This window comes from Equus przewalskii, chromosome 14 (genome assembly GCF_037783145.1).
Source record: "Equus przewalskii isolate Varuska chromosome 14, EquPr2, whole genome shotgun sequence".
In the NCBI taxonomy this organism is placed as follows: Eukaryota; Metazoa; Chordata; class Mammalia; order Perissodactyla; family Equidae; genus Equus; species Equus przewalskii.
The window spans coordinates 79,232,541-79,258,562 of record NC_091844.1 but is presented as its reverse complement, the minus strand read 5'-3'; the positions used below and the strand labels follow the sequence as shown (position 1 = coordinate 79,258,562).

At 42.2% G+C, this 26,022-nt stretch overlaps 1 long non-coding RNA gene across 2 annotated transcripts in view; it reads right to left on the bottom strand.

The window, feature by feature from the left end:
• The window catches only part of LOC103561622 (uncharacterized), a 41,158-nt gene that overhangs the window by 12,873 nt on the left and 2,263 nt on the right, over nucleotides 1-26,022 (bottom strand). For both annotated transcript variants that reach the window (XR_011526702.1, XR_011526701.1), the window contains exons 2-3: nucleotides 19,076-19,182; nucleotides 7,800-7,904 (exon numbers count right to left, since the gene is read on the bottom strand). This is a non-coding gene — a long non-coding RNA (uncharacterized lncRNA). The remainder of the gene's footprint in view (nucleotides 1-7,799; nucleotides 7,905-19,075; nucleotides 19,183-26,022) is intronic.

The following is a 26,022-nucleotide window of genomic DNA, read 5'->3' as shown; positions in this document are numbered from 1 at the left end:
GCTTTCCCTGCAATCTTCCTATCGATACCTCACCTTTTGAATTTTCCAGACCTTAACTAACCTGTTCTATTTTCCTAGCAGCAAAATTTCTTTCTTTTCTCCTTTTTCTATCACAGAGGGGTAAGTCTCCGAGTGCTCTGGTTCCTCTATTTTTCTCCCCTTCCTTCTCAGCAGGCCAAGTGGAGTTTAAAAAACTTTACCCTACTTTCTAAGTTGCTTCTCTTTCTTCTCAGCCGTGTGCGGAGCTCACCCTGTTTGCTGGATCGCTGCGCCTCGCTTCCTTTCTCTTTGCTCTCGGGCCAAGTGCACACACACCTGCAGATTCTATCCTGTGCTGTCCCCAGCCTCAGAGATACAAATTCAGGCAGCTCAGGGCTGCCAAAAATAAATGCAGCCCACCACCCAGGAGACTCTTCTCAGCAGTCTACAGCAAATCCAGGCCGAGTTTCAACTGTGTTGACCTTTCTGGCTGAAATTTAGGATGTTATCTGTCCTAAATCTCTCTACTACATAACTGCCCTAGCCATGTTCCTTCATTGCACCTGCTATACCTATTTCCACAAGTATCTGTGTTATTTTGAAAACTAAGTAAGTATTGCTATGTTGATATTTCCTTAGCAAAATCAGAACAAATCGCATGCCATGTGCTCAGGTGTCTGTCCCAGGTTTTAGGCTACCTCTCATTTGCTCTCATGATGGACACCTCACCTCCTGCTGCTGGGAGGGTCTCTCAATAATGTCCAACACAGTCTCGCTCTGGGACCATTCTTGTTCACTCTAAGAATGTACTGCTTAACGTGGCTGAAATTTAAGGTAGAAATCCAGTCTTTGCTCTAGTAATCACGAAATCATAGCCTTTGTTTTTGGTTCTTCCTTTAAAAGCAGTTAAATACGGGTGCACATCTTTTTCCATTCATATCCGTGTTCTCTGAGTTCTCAGTCTTTGGATTAAGAAAATTTCTCTCTTGTTCATGTCCATTGACAAATCTTCCTTCAGTTTTTCTTAACCTTTTCTACTGCTCCTCGCTGACTTGACAATAAAAACTTTTTTTTTCCAAACGAATTAAACTCAACTCCTAAAAACAGTCTGTTCCAGACATAGGATGTTTTAATGCTTTTTCCATTTAATAGGCTGTCTGTCTCAATCCACCAGGACGACACGTTGTTGATAAAGGAGGAAGTCTTATTCCCTTTTATCTGTTAATTGATTAAAAATGCAACATTTCTCTGTAATTGATTTCAGTATGGGACTCTGAAAACCCACATCCACGTTGAGGGCTGAGGAAGGGAAGAATCTAGAACTGACTTGAAACCCTGGGGATAGGAATGATTTCAAGTCTTCACAGTTCCCTCTTCTCCTGGGTGAAATTCAAAACAAAACTGAGATAGAATTTGGGAAAGCTGATCTAGCACACACTGTCAGAGCCAAAAACATCACACATTAATGTTCTGGATGTACAATTTAGTTGCTTTTTGCAAGTTAAAGTCTCAGTAATATCACGTCTGCCTGTCACTACAAAACCACACACAACCTACTGCAACCTTCTAGGCCAAAGCTTGGCATGGCAGCTCATATGGGCAAACACTCAGATTCTCCATAAGAAAGGTAACTTTCTTCTCAAAGGGCACAAAGAGTACGAGGAGATGTTTGATGCCCAAATCCTTCTATTCACCCCTCTTGCTGTCTTCCTATTCAGAATCTGGTGAATAGAAATATCAATGGTAAACTGAGACTGGAGACGGCTACTTGGGCCTGGACCCGACCGAGTATCCCATCTAAGCGAAGCAGCTGGACCCCCAGGCAGGCCCACCTTGACTTATAGGCCTAGTCTTAGACTGAAAAGCCAGAGCAGGGGGCCTCCCCACAATGGGAATAGGAACAACACAGATGAGTTTAATCCATAAAAAGAAAGCAAAGGAGAACCCACTGAGTCTGCCCCCTGAAGACACTGGGCAGCGGTTGAACACAGAGCTCAGGGGCCATGGTTGGGACCAACAGGATGGTCTGGGCCCCCCTCCCCTTGTCTCACTCCAAGTCCTTGAAGAGTCAGCTCCTTCCCAGGCAGCCTGGATCTCCAAGAGGATCCTTGATTGGGCCCCAGAACAAAGAGTGGCCCCTGTGGCTGCAGCCCTCCCCTGTCCTGAGGCACAGGCCAAAGCTTGATGCACCCCGTCTCCAAGTCCAGGATCTGCCCTTGGAGCTGAGCATCTGCCTCCACAGAGCCCTCCAGCCATGGATCAAAGAGGCAGCAGCCCCAACCCCTGCCACTCTCCTTTCCTACCTCATAAGTTTATTTAAAAACTCAAAGAAAAAAAAACTTACTACTTCATGAGGCTGCCAGGGCAAGAAAATTTGGGCCTAAAATAGTGGTTCTCCAGTGTGGTCCCTGGTCAGGAAGCATCGTCATCACCTGGAAACTTAGAAACACAAGATCATTGGACCACAACCCAGAACCACACACACAGATCTTCCGGGGGCGGGACTTAGCAGCCTTTGGTGTCACACACCCTCTAGATGATTCTTATGCACACCAAAATTTGAGAACCACCAGACTAAACAAGGTCGCAACTACACTAACAAGATTAGCTACTTGTCCGCAAGTGGGGAGGAGAAAAGAAGCAGAGAAAGAAAGAAACCTACTCCAAGCCTTTTTCTTCATGGAGAGAGAGAAACTGAATTGTGTGGTGGATATCATAAATTTTCCTTTCTCTTAGATGATTTTGCAACAACATAAAAAAATGAGAAATAGTCACTAAGAACCAATTCTGAATTACTGAATTTGTCTTCTCACTGCTGTCTACCCTCCTCATTGCTACCAAGGTTATTTTTCTAAATCAAGTCTAGTTTCCCACCTTTCTTAAAGAGGGTGGTTAGTTCCCTATTTCTAATGGAGTAAAGCCTAAACTATCAGGAATAGAAAAATAAGGCCAGTCATCAACTTGCTTCAAATCACCCTTCCAGTCTAAAAGCTCATATTAAATTCTATGCATCAAATGGAGTAGGCAGCTTTGAATAAAGAAACAGAAGAGAGTCTCCATTCTCTACAATAGTCTCCTGTATCAGAAGGCCCCAGGGAGCAGGTTAGCAATGCAAATGTTCAGATACATCCCCAGAGAATCAGGTGCATGGGCCCTGGAACAGGACCTATCCATCTGCATTTGTCAAGGGCCTCAGATCAGCGGGCTGCAGGTGTCTGTAGATCACGTGCTGAGAAAGTCTGCTCTACATCTTTAATACTGTGTGATGCCTGGCAAGTGCCTAGACTTTAAGCATGCCTATTAAGCTAGCGCCTATCAACTACTGAGAGGTGCCACGGTAATAGTTTCCATTTTCAGATATTTCCATTTGATGAAATCCTCTAACCTCCCTCATCAAATCATCCTAACATCTTACAGCACACAAATATTATTTATTTTGCCCTTTTAAAACACCAATAAGGACAAATAGTTTCTACATCATTTTGACTGTGATGTCTAGTACTTAAATGTCTTAAAACTTGAAAGGCAGGAACACCAGAGCTAGCATGGCGCTCCACATGAAGGAATGGTCAGTAGGATTCCAGACACATCCCAAGACCTGCTCTCATTAATGTCTTCATTTGAGCTCCTTTCCTAATCAGGGCTTCCACGTCTACCTTCAGATGGCTGTTCGGGGCTGCTCAGCCAAAGCGCAGCCATGATCACTCCTTCTGTAATTTTGCCATTTAAGTTTTTTTTTCCCTCTGCAAAGTCTCAGAACAAATAGATTCCGTTTGCATGAATAATGCACCATGCTCCCAGGCACAGAGGAGAAGTCGAAGTCTGCAGAGCTACAAAAGGAAACTTAACCAAGAGCCATTTCCAATGCTTTGCCTGCATCAAAGGGCTTAGGGCCCATTTGGGAAAATCTTTCTCTTTTTGGTTAAAGTTTTGAAATTCCTTCCTTTTTACTCCTAGCTTTTTAAATACCACTTCATCAAGTCAAGCATGCACTTTCTGGTAATGGATTGGGAGTCAAAAGCCCCGATTCTAGTTCTAGGTTTACTACTAGTGGCTGCATGACTTTAGATAAAACACTAGACCCCTCTAAGACTCAGTTTCCTCATCAGCAAAATGGGCCAGGTGGGGAGAAGAATTGGGTGGTCCCTAAAATCCTTGTGCTCTAAGTAGTGCAGAAGGGGGATACGAAATGCTACATTCAAATCCAGACAGTAGGAAACAGATTCCACTCTAATGAGGACGCTCTTACTCCTAGATATTTCACTACTCTGACCATACTTTCAAGCTTAGATACTTGCAGATGCGAGATTATAAGAGATGAGGAAGAGGCACGTAATGAAATCAGAGATACTTAATTGCCTGAGTAAATGTTTTTAAGGATTGCCATTTCACATGTTGCACAGGAGTCGGGGGAGTACATGTTATCGAGTCCTTACACTTCTCGTTCTCATTTCAAGAAAGAATTTTGAGGTTTATCCCAGCGCTGGAAACTCTGTTAGCCTGGGATAAAAATACAGTCATGAATTAAAACACCCTGGAGTCAGTGGTCACTGACAAAGTGTATAAAGATTTGACTATTTCTCCTGTTAAGGGCAGATTGGAAGACAACATATGGAAACTGTTTCATTTTACTTTACCAGGCTAAACTAAGGTAGGTAATTAAGATTCACTGCCTAATTAACTTCGAATGACCATACAGAGAGTAACATATTCTGTCACTTTTTAAATATCAAGGTTTATCCATATAGAAAAACAAAATTATATATAATGGAAGGTCTCACTGTTTGTTCATGTTATATTGTTAATGATGCCCCATCCTTTTAGGATTACAGAATATCTGTGCTGTGCCCTCTGTTTACAAAGAACGGACAAACGGGTCCCAGAAGTTAATGACTGTGGTGTGACAGCTAGTTGGTGACAAAGACAGGTCTCAAAGAAGCCCTCATGGTAGATTAGTGCTTTTTCAAATTAGTCATTGAAAGGATTCGTTTTTATTAAGAGAATTATTTCTATTTTATTGTTCATGGTTTATTGAGCAATTTTGGATCAAGGGCATCTTTGACATTGGGAACTGATGGAGTACGGATAAAAAGAAAGGAGAGAGATTCCTTTTTTTCAAATGTACTCAAGTACCATTTATCTATTTTTCACAATCTACCAACAAGGCAAGCTAAGCCCCAGCTCCTTTCTTCATAAAAAGACTGAAAAAGGCACAGCTCAGAAATAAATTCAGTCATAACATGTGTTGCCCAGGGTTTGTTGGGCTCTGAGCAATTTGTGACACGGCAGAGCAGGATAAGCAGTGCTTTCGTGCACTGCTCCCTGGATGCTGTGGGAGGCCTGGCCCTAGAGTGAAGTTCCAGAGCCCGAGGGTGCATGAGCAGGGGAGCTGCCCAGAGGGACCAGGGCACAAAGGGTCAAGGGATGGAGCAGAAGCTGATAAACTCGCTTGAGCGATCAGCTGTGAGGAGTGTGCTCCAGCCAGTAACAGAAGACAAAGTCCAAAGGCCAGAAGCAAGGTGGATCCTGGGGAATATGAGAAATGTGAAAAATTCAAGTTCATCACTCAGCCCAGGTCTAGACTATCCATGGTTTATTTACAACCTCCTGGCCCTCGAGGTTTGCCGCTGAGTGAATGGATAGATGGACAGCGGCAGATTCTAAGAATAGTGTTTCCTTTGCCCCTTTTCCAGCAGAGTGGGACAAATCACGTCACAGTATTGGCAGGAACGGGAATCACTGTGGAATCTCTACCAAGCAGGGTGATCATTAGACTCGTCCTCCTGAGAAAGAATATCTCATGGGACTCCTTGTGTTTTAATGTTTTAAAATCAAAACCTCACCCCCAGGAAGGGATAGGGAAAGGGGTTCCCGAAATAACAAATGCCTGAACATGACTGAGCTCAGACATTGGAGAGAGAGCTATGTTTGAAAACTAAGAGTTAACTGGTAAAGCTAAAAATGTTTGTATTTTGACCAGATAGCACGAGAGAACAACATATAATAGCGCCAGCAGTGGACCAAGTTCTGACCTGGGTCAGCCCTCGGTGCCCCGCTCCCAACAGCTCAAGCCTTCTTTTGGAGAGACCAGCCCACCACCAGCTCCACAGGATCCAGCATTCCTAACTTCTCATGCCAACAAGTGGCAGCATTACCACTGGCCTGCCTCAGCCCAAATCTCTGCAAAGTGACCTTTAATTCAAAGTGCCCTTGCCAGGTTGCCTGTCACCTCTCCCCTAAACACAACACTGGGGAGTGGGCAGCCCCAAATTGCAGACACAAATGATGATGTCCTGGGTCTGCAGCCATGGCGGGAGGGGGACTTGGACTAATTACTGTGTTTGAAGACAACTCATCAGGGTCACCTCCTTCACAACCACCAGCACCTCTTTGTCAAGCGGAAATGAATCCCCCCCTCCTCCTACCCTCACCCTCAAGACCCTGTACAGGGAAGAGGAAGACACTTCAGGGGAGGGCTGACTAGTTGTTAGAGCATTCACTCATTATTGACGGGAGGGTGTGTGGTGGGAGAGAGATTGCGCATTTGTATTCTAGAGATAGAACAGACATAGCAAATGCTTTCCATTACCGCAAAGGGGGCACCTCTGTTTCAGAACGAACAAATTAATTAATGGATGAATGGATTAATTATGTTTATAGGAGATTTGTCCTGCGTTAAAGGCCCTATCAGGACACATTGGTCTTGACTTTAACCATTCCTGTTTCTGCAAGAAGTAACTTTAGCGCTGCCAGCTACTGCCAGCTTTAGCTGTGACCTCAGAAAAGGCTGATCAGATGCTAGCTGCTTTGATCTGAGCCATCCACTAGGGACACAGAAGGTCAAGCCTGCAGCCCACAGACCCTGTAAGAGACTCTGACGAGCTCATCCTGTATTGCCGATGCTGGGACTCAATGCCGAAAGCAGTTTTGTGGCTACTGGGAAGGGGCACGATGGGTGGAGAGCATGTCCTGTCTTGGCCACCAGGAGACCCAGGCTCGAATGCACAACCCCATTTACTGCCTGTGGGAACTCAATGGGAAAGCGGGAGAGATTTGTCCTTCGTTTTTCATTCTCAAAACTTAGCCCAGTGTAGGAACTCAACAAAGCGAAGAGGAGTGAAGAGAGAGCCAGGGAGGGAGGGACTGCCCTCCCTCATGAACTTGTCGTGGTGACATCACAGGGAGAAGCAGCACACAGGCTTTGTGGACTGCATGCTGCTATATAAGTTTAAGAGTTCTGTGAGATAAATGTTAGCCCCCAAATGCCACAATTTGAAGGTTAGTAAAAAAAACTTGATGGTCGCTTCTGGAAGGATTCATGCAAGATTTTCCTGTATGGAACAAGACTTAGTTTCCCCGGTACATGTGCTGGGTCACAGACCCCTTCTTCGGAACATGAGGGGTTGATTCCCTTGGACTCTCAGTGCCAGGCTCTAGTGAGAAGCAAACCTCTTGGTGCCACAGCATGTTCACAGGTCACCTGTTTACATCGTCAGGAATAAACAGAGGTGGTGGCATGGGATTGAGGTCCAGGATGGGACTGTGACAGGATGGGAGGGAAAAGGGAGCTATGTCCTGGCAGTGGGATGCAATGCCAGGCCAGGGGTACCCCTGCCTAACTGCACTCACACCTTCAGTTAATCTTCAGAGAGACACACGTTCTTAACCATCTATTAGGGTTCAGGGAGTATGGTTGAGTGGACAAGAGAACAGGTTCTGAAGACAGACTGCCTAAGTTCAAACCCTGGCTTTGTTTCTCCCTGGATCCAAACCTCGACACTCAACTTCTTGACGGCCATGGAGATGATAAGAGTACCTACCTTGTTAGCTTGTTGATAAGGCACTGAGGATGGTAACAGCCACATAGCAAACGTTTGGTAGCCTTTTACTCTCATGACTCCCTCCAGGTGTGCCTGGGTCAAAGGCTTGAATTAAAATAGAACAATTATAATGGAACAGGCACTGGTCAAGACAAATAATATCTCATTTAATCGCGTATATCTCAGTCTTCACAATGAGGCTGTGAGGAAGGAGCATTTTCCTATGACAGATATGAAAACTAAAGTTATGACTGGTGTTCAAGATGGAACAGCTGATGAGCACTCCAGTCTGGAATTAACCCAAGTCCACTTCTTGGAAAACAGCACAAGCAAGACTGCGTTTGCTAACACAGATATCACCCAAAACAGGAGGATCTGTGCAGACAACACAGTGGTTTTTGAAGAGGTCTAAGCCTGACGCCAACAGCCCTGGGAAACAAAATAGTCAGTAGATGGAGAGAGAACACATTACCAAAACCACAGAGGCGTGGAAAAGACCTCCAGCTCGGTCACGAGGCATAGAAGCTACAGGCAGAGAGTTCTTAGACAGGGAAATTTAAAATGTTGCTCCAAATCTTTAATGAAAGATAAAAGCTGAAAGCTCAAAGATCCTCTATTTAAAAGCGACCTTCAGATTTTACCCAATTGAGTGAGAAAAATATCCAACTCAAAACCCTCAAAATATCTAGGAATGTCAGATTCTAGTATTTGTGCTGAAAGTCGAGTAATGAGGGATCAGATCTTTAAGGAAGGTTTGATGAATTCTGCGAAGTCCAGGCCTAAGAGCAATGCCCCAGCGAGGATTCTCTCCCCCTTCTCAAGCCTCTGATGACATGGCCAGAGACTGCCTCGGGGAGTTTGAGGGAAGTCTGAGAAAGGGGAAGCGGGATGCAGCAGAGATGCGTCACTAAACCTATCTGTATTTCTCACGAACTTCCCTAGCGAAGCGCTCTGCCATGCCAAAGGGAGAAGATATTTTCATCCCCTGTTTTATAGACTTGCTGGACTCATAGAGAGCTGATGTGGGGAATGCCACTCTCCTGCCTCCCAATTCTGCTGGACAAGCACAAATTATTATGTGCTTTAATTTAATTTCTTTTAATAGGAGGAAGAACATTGCCAATAATGTATATGATGGTGCTTTGTAAGAAATAAAAATAAAGCCTTATACAAATGTATAAGGAATGATGGTGATCATGGTTATAAAGACAAACATTATGCAGCAAAGGAAAACAAAACCTAAATTTTAACAAAAGAAGAATAATTAAGTAAACTCTAGCTTATCTATATGATAGAAGGCTAGACAGCCAGTAAAAGTCATTTTATGAAGAACTTTATATAATGAAAGGAAATGTCTGTGAAATAATGTTATATGAAAATCATACATTGTTTGCCTTCAGGTAAGCTAGATGGGTGGATGCACAGATGGATGGATGGAGCAGAGACAATGAGAGGGAAGGAAGAAAATTACAGTAATACATAAATAAGATTTACCTCAGAGTGGGTGTACCATGGATGAGTTTTATTTTGTCTTTTATTTTGATTTCTTTAATTCTACCCTGTCTTGTTCTAAAAGCAATTTAAAGTTGTTTACAGCATACATACAAGGTAAAATTAAATTTGAGAGAACGTAAGCTGGTAAGGAATAAATATAAGAAAGATAAGATATTGCCAACAGTGTGGCTGGTCTGCGGAATGCCTTGGGTGAAGCCCTACACATTAGATAGAGATCGGCCACAAATTCACCCCTAAGCTTTTTAGTCACTAAAACAGAGAGGGAGACGTGTAGAGGCAGATGACGTGGCGCATGAAGATAAAACAAAGCATTAGCAGGAAAAGAAAGCAAAATGATTCCACTTAAGGAAGATAGGAAAGAAAGTTCTCCCATGGTTCTCTGCTCAAGAGGACACTGTGGAAGGTGGTGAACCCTCTGGTGCCCTCTGTGACCCAGTGGGTGGCCCACAGAGGATCCCAGTAGCCTCTGTGTAAGCTGAGGGCAGAGGGCCAAAATGCAAGTAAGAAGAACAGCTAGCACGTAGGGAGCATTACTAATTCCCAGGCTCTGTGCTCCATCACTCGCACACACGTGCTCATCTAATCCTCACACAGCCCGGCTGTGTATCATCATCATGCCCTATAGACCCAGAAATGGGTTTAGAGAATAGCTCAAATTCAATGAGCTGGCAAGTGGCAGGGCCAGCATTCTGATTCCACTTGTCCAACACCGTTCACCATCATGCTCTGTCGCTTCCCAGCCTAGAAAAAGAAACAATGTTCCGGGTTCCGTACAGGCCAGTGGCACAATGCCAAAAAGCAGTTCAGTGAAAACAACTCTAGATGGGATCCTTTTTCTCTTCATGTTTTTTAGTATTTCTAAGCTTTGGCCAATGATTATGTCTACTTAGAAATTATCCACCCTCTTGGATTCCCTGCACCACTCCTCAAGCCCGCCTGACTTTCAAATTGACTTTAAGAGTTCTTGAGGTACTCCTTTCTCTCTCCCTGATAAGGGACCTCCTTCTCCCCCGGGAAGCAGAGAATCACCTTGTTTTGTTAGTAACCTCATCCTCAACCTGCAGCCTCTGTGTTCAAATGTAAAGTTCAACAATGAGCTCTTTCTGCGAGGTGGGTTCTCAGAATGAACTTCAGTGCACTGTGAACACGTTACTGAGCCCTTCTCTGCCTCATTTCGTTGCCTCACTTGTTGCACTGAACCCTCACCACATCCCTTTGACTGTGTGCTCTGTTAGACCCAATGGGCAGAGGAGGATACTGAGTCCCAGGAATTTTAAACGACATTAAACTGACCAAAACAACATTTACTAGAACTGGTAATGTTGACTGGAGATAAAGGCCCTCATACATTCACAGGTGGAGCATAAACAAGAATAGCCTTCATTCTCCAGGCCTGTTTTATAAGCACGCCAACAGTGCCGACAGCATACAGAGCCTTTGTCCCAGAAATTCCACCTGAGTAGATTATTCTAAGGAGACAAGTATAAATGAGGGCAAAATTTAGCTAGTAGGATGTTTCCTAGCACTGGTTATAACAAGGCAAGACTGGAAACCAAATGTCTAAAAATAAGAGTATTTAGACAAATTGGGATCTATCCTTATAATGAAATAGCACGCATCCATGGAAAAGCTATGTTGTAGAACAAACTATATTTATTGACTTAAAATTATTTTTGTTTCTAATGTATTTAAAATAAGAAAACTTGGTTATGAAACTATTTGTGTAACAGGATTTCATTTCTTAAATAAACATTGTGATATTGCGTGTAAGAAAAAAATTCAGAAGAATGTAAAGATAAACTATAAAATGCTAATAGTTATTTCTAGGAGTAGAGTATTACCAGTGGCCTTTAACTTGTTCTTTTGCATATACATATTTTTAAAATTTATCTATAGTGAAAAAGAAAAAGGAATTTTCAAACAAAACAGGCAAAACAGACCAAATCCTCAGTTTTGCATTTCTGTCTACATGGGAGAAAAGAACGAAGATATCGATAAAAAAAAACTACTGATAAAGCCAAGTCAGAATATTCTTCTACGTTTGTCTGTGGCATTGCCATGGGCAGAGCTAAAGCTTCAAAAATCCTTCACCTCCGGTGGGCGTTGATGGAAGACGCTCGTGGAAGTGCGGAGCTGTCACTTGCAGCATGCCAAGCTAGGGATGTCAATAAAAGTAACCCAAAGCTTTTTATTTTAATGCTTTCAAGTTCAGATTTAGAGCCATGGCTACAAGGAGAGGGACATCAACCCAATTTTTATAATGTTCGTACGAAATTTCCTTTCACTCAGACCTTCCCCATCTTTGATTTCACAAGGACACACCTACCCCAATGGATGCAGCAGTGGTTATTACAGCTTTCATGGAGGCAGAAAGCACTCGGTAATCAAAGAAAATTCTGCTCCCACATGAATAAACGCAGTTTGGACTTGTCTATCAGTAAAAGACCTCTAAGGACTAGAAGACGTAAATGAGAATAATTTTAGTTCTAAACTGTTTTTAAAATATGTTCTAGCATGTTTAAAAGCAGAGTGATCTAATGTACATCAGCAACGCTTTTGCTTGAAAGCTGCTTCCATGTGTTACTAAATAGAAAGATGGATCCTGGCCTTTTATCTAGAATAGCATCTAAGAAAATGAATGTTTTCATTTGGCCAAACTTCCGTCCTCTAAGAAAGATGTATTGCGTGCCTACTAGAAAAAACAAAGATGACCACATTCTGCTGCAGTGGCTTTCAAATAACAGAAAGCCACTAGACACTCCCTCACCATGTTTCAGCTAGACAAGTCACCAAGTAACTTCTGAGCTTCCATATAAAATGTCAAGGAGTTTCAAGGCTTAAAAATGTTAGAAAGCCACTGTCCAAAGGGCAGTCCTAAGGATACAAGGCCCCTCAATGTCTCAGCCTTGGCTTTCCTCTCTCCATGCTTTCCACTACCACTTGGAGGATTTTCATGTCCTGATATACATCTTGCTCTTTCATGGCTCCAGGACTTTTCACGTTCAGCCCTTTCTGCTGGAACCACCTTCCTATCCTTGACTACCTGGGAGCTGCTGACTCACTTGCTCAGACATCTCCCACTCAGTGAAGCATTCAATGGGCACGGCCAGCCCTTTCCACCTTCCTCAGCAAGGTCAACCACTCCATTGTCTGCAGTACTTCCTGCACCTTACAGAGGATGCACTATATGAGTCACACGCTTAGCTAGAATTTACGACATTTACATCTTCTCTACCTAATGTGAGACTTTTAAGAGCAATAATATAGGTCATATATCTCTTTTTGACTCCAGCCTTAACATAGTCCTCTTCTCAAAAGTAAGGACTTAGTAAAACTTGGCTGACCTGGACCAAAAGACTATGTCAAGTCATCAAAGCTAGTGATAAAAAGGGAAAAGGGAAGATGGAGGAGGAAGAGAAGATGGAGACAGTGGGAGAGTCAGGAGAAGAGCGAGAGAGAGGGGACTTCGGGGTGAAATGCTCAAGAGTGTGATAGTTTTAGGATTTAAAATCTGATTTTCCTTGCCAAAATTTTCTTCTTGTATTACATCTATTGTTTAATTGACATCAAAAGTAGACGAGCAAGTAGGACAGTAATATTAAAATTTGTATTTTTCTAGAAGAAAGTGCAGTGTTTGGGAATAAGTAGGCTGAGAACAGCAAGGCACTCTTCCAAGTGTGGGGGACTGGAATTGGCCATCCCAAAATATGTCTCTTTGGCATGAGGATTATTTGGGGCTGATTACTTTAAAAAAAACTGCAGACAAGAATGAAACTCTGAAAAGTAGGATTTACTTACCCTTTGTTAAGAGACATTTACATTTGTAAAGGAAATCTCCATCTGTAAAGGTGTCTCCCTCTCTGTACCAGGAAGAAGGCCAGATGACCTTATCTCTAGAAAATCTTAATCAATGCGGAAGGCAAGGACTTAAATCTGCATAATAACCTTACCCTTGTTTACTGTACTTTTTGGTAACCTCCTATGATGGACTCCCCTCATCCCCAACATCCTCCTTTGTCTTTAGCTGAGGGTGGTATTTAAGGGGAGAACCTCCAACATTTTGGTGAGTTGCTCAGTTTTCCTGAGCCTCTCCTGTGTATACATATTATAAAGCTTTGTTTAATTTTCTCCTGTTATTCTGTCTCATGTGAATTTAATCCGTTCTCCGGCCAGAAGAACCCAGAGCGGGTAGAGGAAATGTCTTCCTCCCCTACACAAGTATGGCTATAAGAGTGTTTTAACAACCTATGCTTGAGAAATTACTATATCTAAATATCTTTGTCCACTTTGCCTTCAAAAAACTCTATGACTACATTTCTCTAAGCATGTTTCATAGAAAGGGTAGCAGGAGAGAAAAAGATCAAATAATTTCCTGCTCAAAAAAATTCAGGAAACATTAAGTTAAATAAAAATTGTTTTCATGCAATACTAGTCAGGTCTTTAAAATACTTTTATGCATTTTGAAGCCCTTGGAGAATGTAGAATTTCCCAAACTCAGTTAACTGTAGAGTCCCTTTTTGACAGTGCATCCCCTGGGACTAGTGTTCCTTGAAACACATCTAAGAAAATAAAGTCCTACATAGCAAGTAGCACATAGTAAGATATCATTCCTCTTTATTTATAGAGGGCACTGATGCTAAAGAAATGTTCTCAAGAGTATATGGCGAGTAAGAGTAAGGATTCCAAGCCAAGTACCAGAGACAACTGTTCACTGTGATTCCTAATCACTGAATCTAACGCAAGTTAGATCTTGGGAATGTTTATTTTGGCCTGAATTAAATGTCACAAGTCAGGATTAAGTGTGAAACTTTTAGACCCCCAAGGCTTTATCTATAGAGTCTCATATTCACAGATGGTCCTGAAACCGGCCTAATATAATGGGGATCTCAAAGCCAGAGCCAAGCCCTAAGGCTAGGCTATGAGGCTAAGTAATCACACATAGATGGAGGAACGACATGCCCATGTGGTGACATGAGTAGTGCACAATAATGCCCCCTGCCCCACCATATAATAGCACTGTTAAATTGTACATTTTGATAGATTTCAATGGAAATGCACAGCAGTTTGCGAGCATCTAGATACTAGCATAGATGATATTATTAGATTACCAAACAGATCTGAAAGAAGAAAGATATTCACATTATAATTTAACTCCTTTTGTCCATCAACATCACCGAAAATGAAATTATCTGGTCACAATCTTCCTCATAAAACAGTAATCTCATAAAACAGAAGTTAGTTGAAGGTACAACCTCCTTTGTAGTGTTATGCCTATTTTTTCACCACTGAATCACTATAGATTCATATAATCCACTTTCCAAGTTGTATTCAAGGCACATCCTAAGCATTAGCGCTGTCAGAAACAGGCACTATTTTAGAAAAAGCACTAAAACACGGATCAGGAGACTTGACTCTGTTGTCAACTAGTTGTACCACCTTAGGCAAGTCATTTGCTCCCCCTAAACTTTATTGTTCTAATCCCTACAGCAGCCATTAGCCATATGTGATTATTGAACAATTGAAATGCAACTAGTCCGAATTGAAGTATGCTGGAAGTGTAAAATACATACTGAATTTCAGATATTTAACATGAGAAAAATAATATGAATATCTCATTGATAAATTTTATCTTGAATTCATATCGAAATTATACTATTCCAGATATATTGGATTGATTAAACTATATTAACTTCACCTGTTTCTTTTTACTTTCTCTTTTTAATGCAGCACTAGAAAATTTAAAATTACACATGTGACTCACTTTACATTTCTACTGACAGCACTGGTCTGATCTGTCAAATGAAATGGTGGTTTCAGATTACTTCAGAGTGGCCTTCCAGCCCTCAAATTTTAAGATGGAACACTGGAAGGAAAATAAATCAGGGGAAGGTCTGAGGCATGAATGTTGATGGAAAGAACCAGACAAGACAATGTTCCAGTCAAGACTCTCAGTACCAAAAATCACACTGGAAACGCTGGGTGCAGTGGTGGGGAATGGGGAGTGGGGGGGAGGAGGGGACTGTGGGTGGGGAGAAGGGGCCACTGGGACAGGGGAGGTGACCAAATAGGAGGAAGAAACCTCTCTCAAGATGTTGTCAAGGGTGAATATTGGTGGATTCAACAAATTTTATTTCCTTTGTTTTGCACTTTACTTCTTCAAACAGGTATACACAGCTTGGGGGCTTTTCAACCTTAGTGGAACAAGAAAGGATAAGGGGTTAAGGAAGAGAAAACAGAGCAAGAATGTGTAGCTTGCTAACTTGTACCCCATCCTTCAACCTCCCATCCATCCTCCTCAAACCTCATTCTAAGCCTCTTGGGCAGACTGTCAACAGAATGCTTCATGGAACAAAGAAGCATTGAAAACGAATGTGAAACTGAAGGGCATTTTAGCTTGGTGAAGAGCACTCCAATTCAGGAGGAAAATGCTTCCCATGACCTTTCCTTCTGAAAAGAGAAAAAGGAACCTAGATTCAGTTCATCTGACTCTGAAAACAAAAATGACCAGCATGAAGCTATCTTGCATATTTGATCACTACGTAATTATAGGAAAAAAAGTCTTTGGAATCCTGACTTATAATTTCAGAGAAGTTTAAAGAAGGAAAGATGGGAAATTCATAGACTGGCATCCTGGATCTGAGTTCTAAAGAGGTCTCTCTGGAACGGGAACAGGGAAACCACATGAACTTACTTAGGGAAAGTCAGAATAAGCCTCAATATTTTTAAGAAATCCTACTGCCAGAGAAAACAACATTAAAGCACGTTTGCTAATGTATCTCCAAAGGGAAAGGACTGATTAGCATCTTGGTTGGTACAATTCTTCAGTACCTGGAAACTCTAGCACACCTGATCTCAGGCTCTCCAACTGCCTTAACACCCACAGGCATTGTGACAGCCAGAAACTCCTTCATAATTTCCCAAACCTCCTAGGACAGTGGTATTGTCCCCTCTCTGTCCCGTCTTGAGAATCTCTAAGGCTACAGCATCCTACTGCCCCCCCTTCCAAATCCCACCTCATTTTTACAGATAAGATTAAATCAGGCCCAGAGAAGAAATGTGATTCTGAGCAGTCTTTGAATTGGTTGCTGGTAGAGCTTGGCTGGAATCTAAGCCTCACAACTCTTAATCCATTACATATAGTTTTGGACTTGTTGAGAAAGGCAGCACAGGATCATAACACATCCTGGAGTAGCCCTATTGATGATCTAGACTGCACTGCATTGCATCTTGACTGTTACAAGGAAACTCCCAATAATCTCTTCAACAGATGAGCATCTGTGGGTCTGTTGATTAGCTGATGGAGATCAAAGCTTTCTGATGCTCAAAAGCCATTTCAAAATTTCCAGAAAAAAAGATAAAGCACAATGTGATGTTCAAAATAAATTACAGCTTTTAAGAATTAGAATATGTATTATTCAATGTCTATTTATAACCAGTTAATTATGGCATCAATTTAACCTTGAAGTCTAAATCAACTTTGGCTTAGCTTTGGATGAATGAAGCTTTGTTCAACTGTGACTCCTACTTAGAACAGCCCCAGAAAGTCTCTGAAGCAGCTCCTGCCACGCAAAGCAGAAAAAAAGTTAACAGTGAAGTGTTTTCGGTATTAGGACTGCACTGCCATAGTTTTACTAAGTCAGAGAAATCCTAGATAATGGACAAGCCTGAGGCAGGCAGGAAGCATTATTCTCACTGACATGGAATTTGAGTAACTTTGTTTATATTCAAATTGATTTATTGAGAAATGTATTGGAGAATAAAGTGTGAATCTCAAAAGTAAATCTCATCTCATTAAGGGAACCAAAGAAAAGATACTTCAGCTATCATTTAATCCAAGCCTTTCCTTTTGGAGATGTAGGCATATTGAGGCCCAGAATGGGAAAATGAAATTGCCCTTCCTCACAAAATGGTGCTAACCATCTGTAGCAAAGCTGAGCAGTATGATAGTTCAGAAAAGAGTCTTAAAGGAATCAGAAAAATAAGGTAGAATGTTTTCCTCCAAAAAATACTTAGTAGCTTAATTTCTTCCTTTGTTTTTTTTTTCAATGTTTTAAAATCACTACTTAAACAGGTGGTGTTTGGTGTCCAGTCTTTTCCTCTTAAAAAATGCAGCAGGAAAAAAATTTTAAACTCTTTCTAACGTAGAGATTAACAACAGCTGTGTCACTGGGTCTAATAAGTTGTTCAATGCTATATAAAGAATATTATATATTATTTGTTGATTTAGAAATATCCAATTAGCTGCATAGTAACTGGTTGTAAAATCCTGACACCCTCACTAAAGTTATTTATTTGTTGGTTGGTTAGTTGGCTGGTTGTTTGGTTCTGCCCAACACAGTCTAATAATGGATCTCCACCACCAATAAATTTGAAAGTACATTTTGAGGACTTTTGCTTCTGGAAAAGAGGGAGATCTTCAAGACACAGCAATTATTCCACCAAAAACAATCAGATCGGCAAGATAAATTAAAACAAACACATCTTTGAAAGAATCAGTGAAGCGATGAGGAATAAGACTGTAAAACTCCAGAGAAGGAGGCCCCTTGCAGAGGTGCACTGAGGACTTTCCACTTTTTAGGAGGCCTTTGCTGATTGTGGGTGAGGGCTGAAAGCTGAGAGGTTGGGCCAGGTGCAGACAGAGCACCTCTGCCATGAGACGCAAACCAGCAGAGCCAATCTCATGTGAAAGACTGCACTGACAAAACTGGGTATTTGCACAGCCTCAAAGAGCCAGGTTTCACCATCAAAGGTATACTAAATTCCAAAGGTGCAAAGGGCAAGAGACTGAATTGTTAAGTCACATCTTCCAGAGAGCAGAATGGGATTTCCCACAGGTTTCCAGGGTTAAGGAAATAAAACCACTGGGGGAAGAATCCTGAGAACCACAGATGAGAGTAGAAAGCTCCTGAGGAGGTGACTGGTCACTGAGGTGTCCATCACTTTTTCCAGATGGCACTGGACCATCTGGGAAGAATCAGAGGCTGAGCACCCAGGCCTGGCTCCTCCCCAGCCTCCAGGAGTCACCATCCTACTCTCTGCTTCCATCAGTTCGACTATTTTAGATTCCTCATATAAATGGAATCTAGGAGTATTTGTCCTTCTGTGTCTGGCTTATTTCACTTAGCGTAATATCCTCCAGATCCATCTGTGTTGTCACAAATGGTAGGATTTCCTTCATTTTCAAGGTTGAATATTACTCTATTGTGTATATGTATGTATACCACGTTTTCTTTATCCATTCCTCCACCGATAGACATGCTCTAGAAATCTGCCATACATCATCATGCCCCTAGTTAACAATATCGTGCACTTAAAATTTTGTTGACAGGGTAGATATCATGTAAAGTGTTCTAGAAAGAAAGAGAGAAAGGGAGGAAGGAAAGAAGGAAGGAAGGAAGAAAGGAAGAAAGGAAAGAAAGAAGGAAGGAAAGAAGGAAGAAGGAAAGAAGAAAGAAAAAAAAGAAAGAATGAAAGAGACAAAAGAAAGAGAGAGAGAAAGGAGAGCGGCAGTGAGGGAAGGAAGAAGGAAAAAAGGAAGGAAAGAAGGAAGGAAAAGCTCTTGAAACAATGCCTAGCACATGGTAAGCACCAATAAGTGTTAACATTTATAATTGATGTCCCTCCCCCAAAAAGAGAAACCAACAGAGCTTTTCATGGTTGCTTGGGAGTAACAAAATTAGAGAAGTGAAGGATCTAAAAATGGAAGCTAGTCTCTCCCTGAAGACACAGCCTCCTAAAGAGGTAAGCCAGAAATCTCTCACCATGCTCTTTGCTTTTTCTTTGCTTTTAAAAGTCTTCTGATCTCTTTATTTTGGGGGTTCTCTTAGTCTTTCTGTTCACTCTTCCAGAGATGTCCCATCTCCTACAACTAAAGAAACAAAGAACAAGTAACCATTTTTTCATCACACTGAACCTTTTGAAAACTATCTTTCCAAGTTAATGGCTGCAGTCTTGTGTTACTTATTACATAGACAAAATGACATATTTTAAGAATGATCTGTAGCCTCTTTATCACCAAGATCAAAGCTACACTGTGGCAGGCAGAGGCCATGGAACCAGAGAAGAAAATAAAGGTGTGTTGGGGGACATTAGAAGAAGCTGAAAGAAAAAAAGATGACTCAGGAGCCAGTGCTCTGAAGGCCTATACAGACCCCATTAAATGTGCCACAAATTTGGTACAAAGCTTGTATTGTCTCATAATCAGTTAATTTCTCATAGGTCTATGTCTTATTCCTCAAACTTCTCAAAGGCGAGGTCTTAAATGTCCCATAGTACCCAGCTCTGCTGTGCGAGCAAGGAAAGGTCACAGAAAGAGAAAGAAAGGGAGTGATTGAAGAAAGGAGGAGAGAAGGGGCAGAATCAAAAGGACAGTGACACAAAAAGTGTATTGAGGCTTCTTTTATCAATGAGAATTGGCTGAGGCCCGTTAAAGACCTGGTGTGCATCTTGTAGATGGCCTTCCAGGGCCCAGCCTTGAGCTGTCCTCTGTTGGCCTCTGTAGAAATTCGCTAGAGGACACTTAATGGAGTGCCAGGATGTTCCCGTTTCTGTACTATCTACAAGGCTTTAGTTTAAGGGCACAAAACTGGCCCCACCCTTGTGGAAAGACAGTAATAGCCTGGGAAGATTGCTATACCTCACCAAGAAAATAAATAGAAAGTACTGATTTGATAGAAAATAAAAGGTTCTTGTTTGTTTATATGCGTTTATTGTTTTTCTTTCTCCTCTTGGACTTGTTACATTGTTTCCTAAACAAATTGCCTAATTACAGAAGGTGAAAGTATTTAAAGGATTAAAGTGAGATCCCTCACATGTAATGTGGAGGTAGAGATGTTTATTAATTGCTCCACTGAAAAATGTTCCAACCTCTTTCACAGTCACTGAATCATTCATTAATCTGTCCCCTCCACCCATGTGTTTAACCAGCATTATCCCCCCAAGGTACCACTAAATGCCACTGGTCTTTTGTACTAAGCCCTTTAATTACTCACATTAGCGGTCGTGTGTTCACCCTCTTCTCTCCCACATGCCATTCAGGCAATTTCCTGGGGAAAGAACCAACTAGAACGTATATTTCTAGCAATGGCTGCAAGGCACTTTGTAACCAATTATTCCTTTTAAATTGGAGTCACCAACATTTCAGACAAGAGAGGTCAAATGTGGCTATTTTTATTTTGACATATGAATGTGGCTGACATTTTTCTTCTGCTCTGTGCAGAGGACAACAGAGGTATACACAAGGAAGAACCCACTGCTCAGAACCATGGATTCCACAAATCAGAGACCAGGTCAATCGAAATGCCCCTCTCCTTCCAGACCAGTGCCCTTGGGAGATGCATTAGTGGAGGTAAACCAGGTGACAGCACAGGAACAAATAACTGCCCAAATTGCAGTGGTGTCACAGCAAAGTTGATATGTCAGCCACCCAAATTCCCATGCAGGTCTGAGTGACACCCTTGCAGCTGCTTAGTAATGCAGGCTGCTTCAATTGCAGGGCTCCGTCACCTCAACACGAAGCCTCCTGCCTTACAGGGAAAGGAAATTGCAGGCTGGAGAATTGCAAGTGGGCTTTTCAATGTCTCAGCATGGAGTGAGAGATGTCACTTCCAACACGAATCATATATTCCTATTCAACTGCAAGGTCACTAAGACGTATAGTCATTATGTATCCAGAAGTGAAGGGGAAGTAGATGATGGTATAACATCAATGTCTACCAAAGACGAGTGAGTCTACCAGTCTTTACTTTGACCACCTTACCGCTTATTGGTAAAAATACGTTACTCTGATAAGGTGAATGCTAGTTTACAGAGACTATTCCATTGCCTTATCTCATTTGTTTTTATTCTATCATGTTTTGTATCTATCATATTCTATCATGTATTCTTCTATTATGTAACTCAGAGACCAAACCCTGTAGGAATTTAGTTGGGAAATGCCTCAACTCTACCACATCTGTATTTCTATTATGTCAGTTCTTACAAGGCTTCTTAATCTGGGCATCATGATTCAGAGATTACAAGGACTTTCTAAGGTGATGTGTGTGTAATTTTTCTTATGGAGAAGGGTCCATAATTTTCAGCAGATTCTCAAAGAATTTTCCCTCTCCCGGTCTATTGACTCCTTTGGAATTGAGACAGTCTTAGCAATGTTTTGGCCTTCCAGAGCATCCATTAAGTGTGTGGCATGGCCAAGTGGACAAAACAGATTACTGAGGAAAGAATTTAGGAAAGAAGTTGGGAGAGAGAAGGGGCCCTGCTAGAGAAAATGTGTAGATGGGGTTCCGCAATTAGAGGGGTGGGGTCTGGCCAACAGGTCTGGCGGGAGGGCACTGACTTAGAGAGTGGCAGGGAGGGAGCCAGGAAGCAGAATAAGGGCACAGAAGGAGCGTGGGAGGAGCCGGAAGATCTACTTTGTGTTCTTCGCATTCTGCAAAGAGCTGGGAAATCACCGAGTCTGCCCCTCGATAAGCAGGCTCTGCCACCATGGCTTGCTTTCCACTGAGCTCCTGGTGAGACGAGCTCTGGCTGTGTATCCAGACACAGTAACTGAATTTTCTGGAACGAGGGATTAGCATATACACCAAAGGGTTTTCAATGAGCCCCATGATTCATTTAGCATGTTGACTCATATATTAATTTTAAAGAAAGCATCCCCTACAGTATCATGTGTTTTAAAGCTGGAGATGCTCTTTACTGGCAGGAAGATGAAAGGGCAAAACTCTAATGTCAAAAGAATTAACAACGTAAATACTAAACTAAATAAAACACTTAAAGAAGAATTTATGTTAAACACAATGCTGCTCCACAAAAAATAGAAATCCATAACTAATTACTAATATTACAGCATATTTCAATGTTTTGGGGAGGCTAAAATAGTTTTACTTTTTTGATTCTAAAAACAAGGAAGTTGGTTTATTCTGAAATCCCAGGAGGTCCTTACAAAGTGCCAATGTTCAAACACGGTTTAAAGGAGACGTAGTGTATCTAAGCGGTCAGCACAGCTTTTCCCACGTGTTCATACCACCCTGGAAGCTCCAGCTAAGCCACTGGCCCTTCCCTTTGCAATTCTGGAGCGAAAAATTCACTCTGCTTGAAGTGCAAAAACTGGACTTGAACTGTCTTCCCCACTCTGCTTTGTCAATAGACATCACACCTGCCCTTCAGAAGCCAGCGTAAAAATGCCCACCCCACAGACTTGCCTGCTAGGACCTGCTGATAGGGCTCTTTTATAACAACAACAACAACTACTATTTCCAAGGATGTGCCATGGGCCTATAAACTACACCTTCAGGACTGCAGATGAGAAACTGTAGCCTGGCCTTTCTAACACTCCACGGTACTGATCTGTTTACACGTCTGTTACCCATAGCAGACTTCTAATTCCTTGAAAGGCGGGAATCCCTTGTCATTTCATTTTTGGTTTTATACCCAGTGGTCTTGGCCATATAGCAAGGATCTAATAATATCTGTTAGAGAGAGAGAGAAGATGAACAAGGCCCAAATAGAAACAAATTTTCCATATTGACGGTAAGGACCAGGGATAGAGCTGGAACTCTGACGGTAAGGACCAGGGATAGAGCTGGAACTCTGTCGGACCACAAAGCTGCCCATGAAGGCACCTCTTTCCACCTGTGGACTCCTTTAGCCCATGGGGTCTGACTGAGAAATGAGGGTTACCATTCCTGACTTGTTTCCGACAGCTGGGGACAACTGCCCTAATAGAAACATTTACTAAAGGCTTACTTTTTGCCAGGTGGCTGACGTGGTTCGTATGCATTATTGAATATTTTAACACTTAAAAATTGTGCAGTAAACATGGACACAGAAAGGTGCATAAAACCATGAATGTTTAATGAATAATCAGAAAGTGATCCAGCACGTTAAAATATAAAGAACATCATCAGAACCAGAACCAGAAGGAAATGTGTCTCTTCCCTCCCTCTTACCCGGTAGAAACTACCGGGCTGTCATTACGATAATAATCTTCCTGCTTTTCTTTCGGTTCTTCCTCCTATACTCATGCATTAGCTTATCTAATTATCAAAGTTCCCTAACTGGTAGGTGTGCAATGACCATCCCTGTCTTAGGGACAGGACATCTGGAGCACAGAGTTCAGTTCTGGGGCCGTGCCTCAATGGGTAGAAGAGGCAGAGTGGCCTTCCTGGGGACATGGGGTGGGCCAGAAGCTCCAGCAAGTGCCCCATTCAGCTCCTTTGGACCTGATTCCAATCTTTGCCCAGAGCTCTCTGATTTGCTTCTGCTAACCAGCTCACCTTCAAGATTTCTGAGCAGGTGTCACTTCTCCTCAGCCGGGGGTGGGGAGGAGCAAAAGTCAGTGCTAGGCCACCCCCGTGCACCCTTCCCCTGCTGGCACCGTGAAGTGCTAGCTCGAAGGACATTTACATGGGAGGGTCCCTGACGCTGTTTCACATGTGAACAGACTCTTAATTTGAAAACCTTGTTAAATCAAGAGGTTGGATGGAATCTAGAAATCACTGTGTTAAATCCCCAAAATATGAAAGAGCAAGAAACTCAGGTCCAGAGTGGGAAGTGACTGGTTCAAGGTCACACGCTCTGATAAGGCTGGGGCGCCGGTGATAAGTTCAGGTAAATAACACTCCTTTAATCGTGTCAAGCACCCAGCCGAGGTGAGGTTCTAACGGTGTTTACTTTCCACTCCGCCTGGCCCACCCAGTTGGCTTATACTTCGTTTTGATGAGGTTCTGGGAAGCAAGCCAGCTAACTCAAGGGATTTAGACAAAGCTAACAGAAATAGTTTCACTTTTTCCCCTAAACCCAACTTTCAGCCAGAGTCAAGGGATCCAGGCAAGGCAGTTGGTCACTGTGCCCAAAGCCACATGAAGGACCAGTGGCCATTGGTGTTAATCAGAAATAATCCCTCACACTTATAGGAGATTTTGTATAGCACTCTACAGTTTACAGAATGCTCTCACACAGGTGATCTCATGTGATCTTTATAAGAATCCCCCGGGAAGAGGAAGGCTGGTCATCTTATTCCTAACTTTAAAGAAAGAAACCGAGTATTTATTCGAGATCATAAAGCCAGTGGAGCCAAGGTGACCAACTCCTATTCCATCACGGCATTTGGTGACAAGAGAGAAGAAAGCCTGAGAACAGCGACATCTGCTTCATCCTTCATTCCATGACCATGTGACATTGAAAAATATTATGAACAACTCTGATTATTAACTCTGTATCTCAATTGTCTCTCAGTCATCTTGATATGACCCCAACACTGAAGGATCTCAGAGGGATAATTTGATTTAAACATAATTTTACCTACAAGGAATTTTTAGAATCACAAAAATCAGTAAGGTACGCCATTATTGTAAAATGATTCAGCCTGTCATTATTTTCTAATATGGTATCTCTATACATTTGAGTCAGCAGGGGTTGAACTACAAGTAGCTTCACAAATAACATGCCCATTTCTCTCATTTTGTGGGTGAACAAACTAAGGCCAAGAAAAAGAAAGAAACCTTACCCAGTTGACACAACACATCTATGGTTGAGCCAGGACAAACACCAAAATCTCCTGAGCTCCAGTTCCATGTTACTTCCACCCCCACCCCCACCTGTCTCAACCCTCTTATCTTCCATTCAAGCACCTCCCCACCTTATCTGTTCTGAAGTAATTCATACCAAGCATTTTGTCAGGACCTATCAGTACTCATGAAACATCTTGCTCACTGTAGCATTATCTCACCATCTCCTTCTGTAACCTTCTGCCTGACACTCCCCCTCTCTCAGCCTGAGGTCCTCACCTGTAAGATGCAAATAATCCCTATGCCTCCTACCTCACGCTGTTGGGAACAATAAGCTGATAAGTAAATGGGAGAGGTTACTGATCAGTATTTATTCTTGGATTTGCATTCTACGCAATCTGAGCAAGCCACTGTACCTCTCTGTGCCTCAGTTTTTTCTATCTGTAAAGGACAGATACCACTGTCTAGGATCTAGCCCAGAGTGATGCTGGAAAGACATGTGCAGATATTAACATAGCTTGATCTCTTCCAAGGAAAATGCATTCTAGTTATCAATGTTCTTATCAATTAATCATTACTATTCCATTGATCTACATTAATCATGCTTTTATTTATTCAACTAGCATTAACTCTGCACCTGTTGTGTGCCCAGCACCATGAGGAGAGGAAGGGCACAGAAGCAGCAGCAGACCCAGTCCCTGCCTTCAAGAGATGGACAATTCCAAGACAAAATGACATAGACACAAATAAAATAGAGACTCTAAAAGGGTGTATCCAAGCATTTCAGGGAGGGCATGAAAGTAATGTCTCATTATTACATTAGTCCATTAGGAGGAAGGATTTTCCACTGCTTTGGAACAAAACAAAATAAAAGAGACAATAATGATTATTATTAGAATCTTTCTCGGGGACCCTTCCAAAATCAACACAAGAGAATTCTGGTCTAGCAGACAGTTTCCCTTCTGAATAGCCTCCCTGTTCTACCAGCCACAATTAATGGCTCCTTCTCTCAATCTCAGTGCTCCATCTGCACTTCATTTGGTCCTTCCACTCCTTATCCTTATCCTACAGTTGTTTGTAAGTCTATCTTTGTTCCCTTACCAGTCCAGAAACACATTAAGTATCTTATTCATTTCTCCCTCCCTCCTTTTCCTTCCGTCCATACCTATACTTTAAGAGCCATTGCACAGAATAGCACTGAC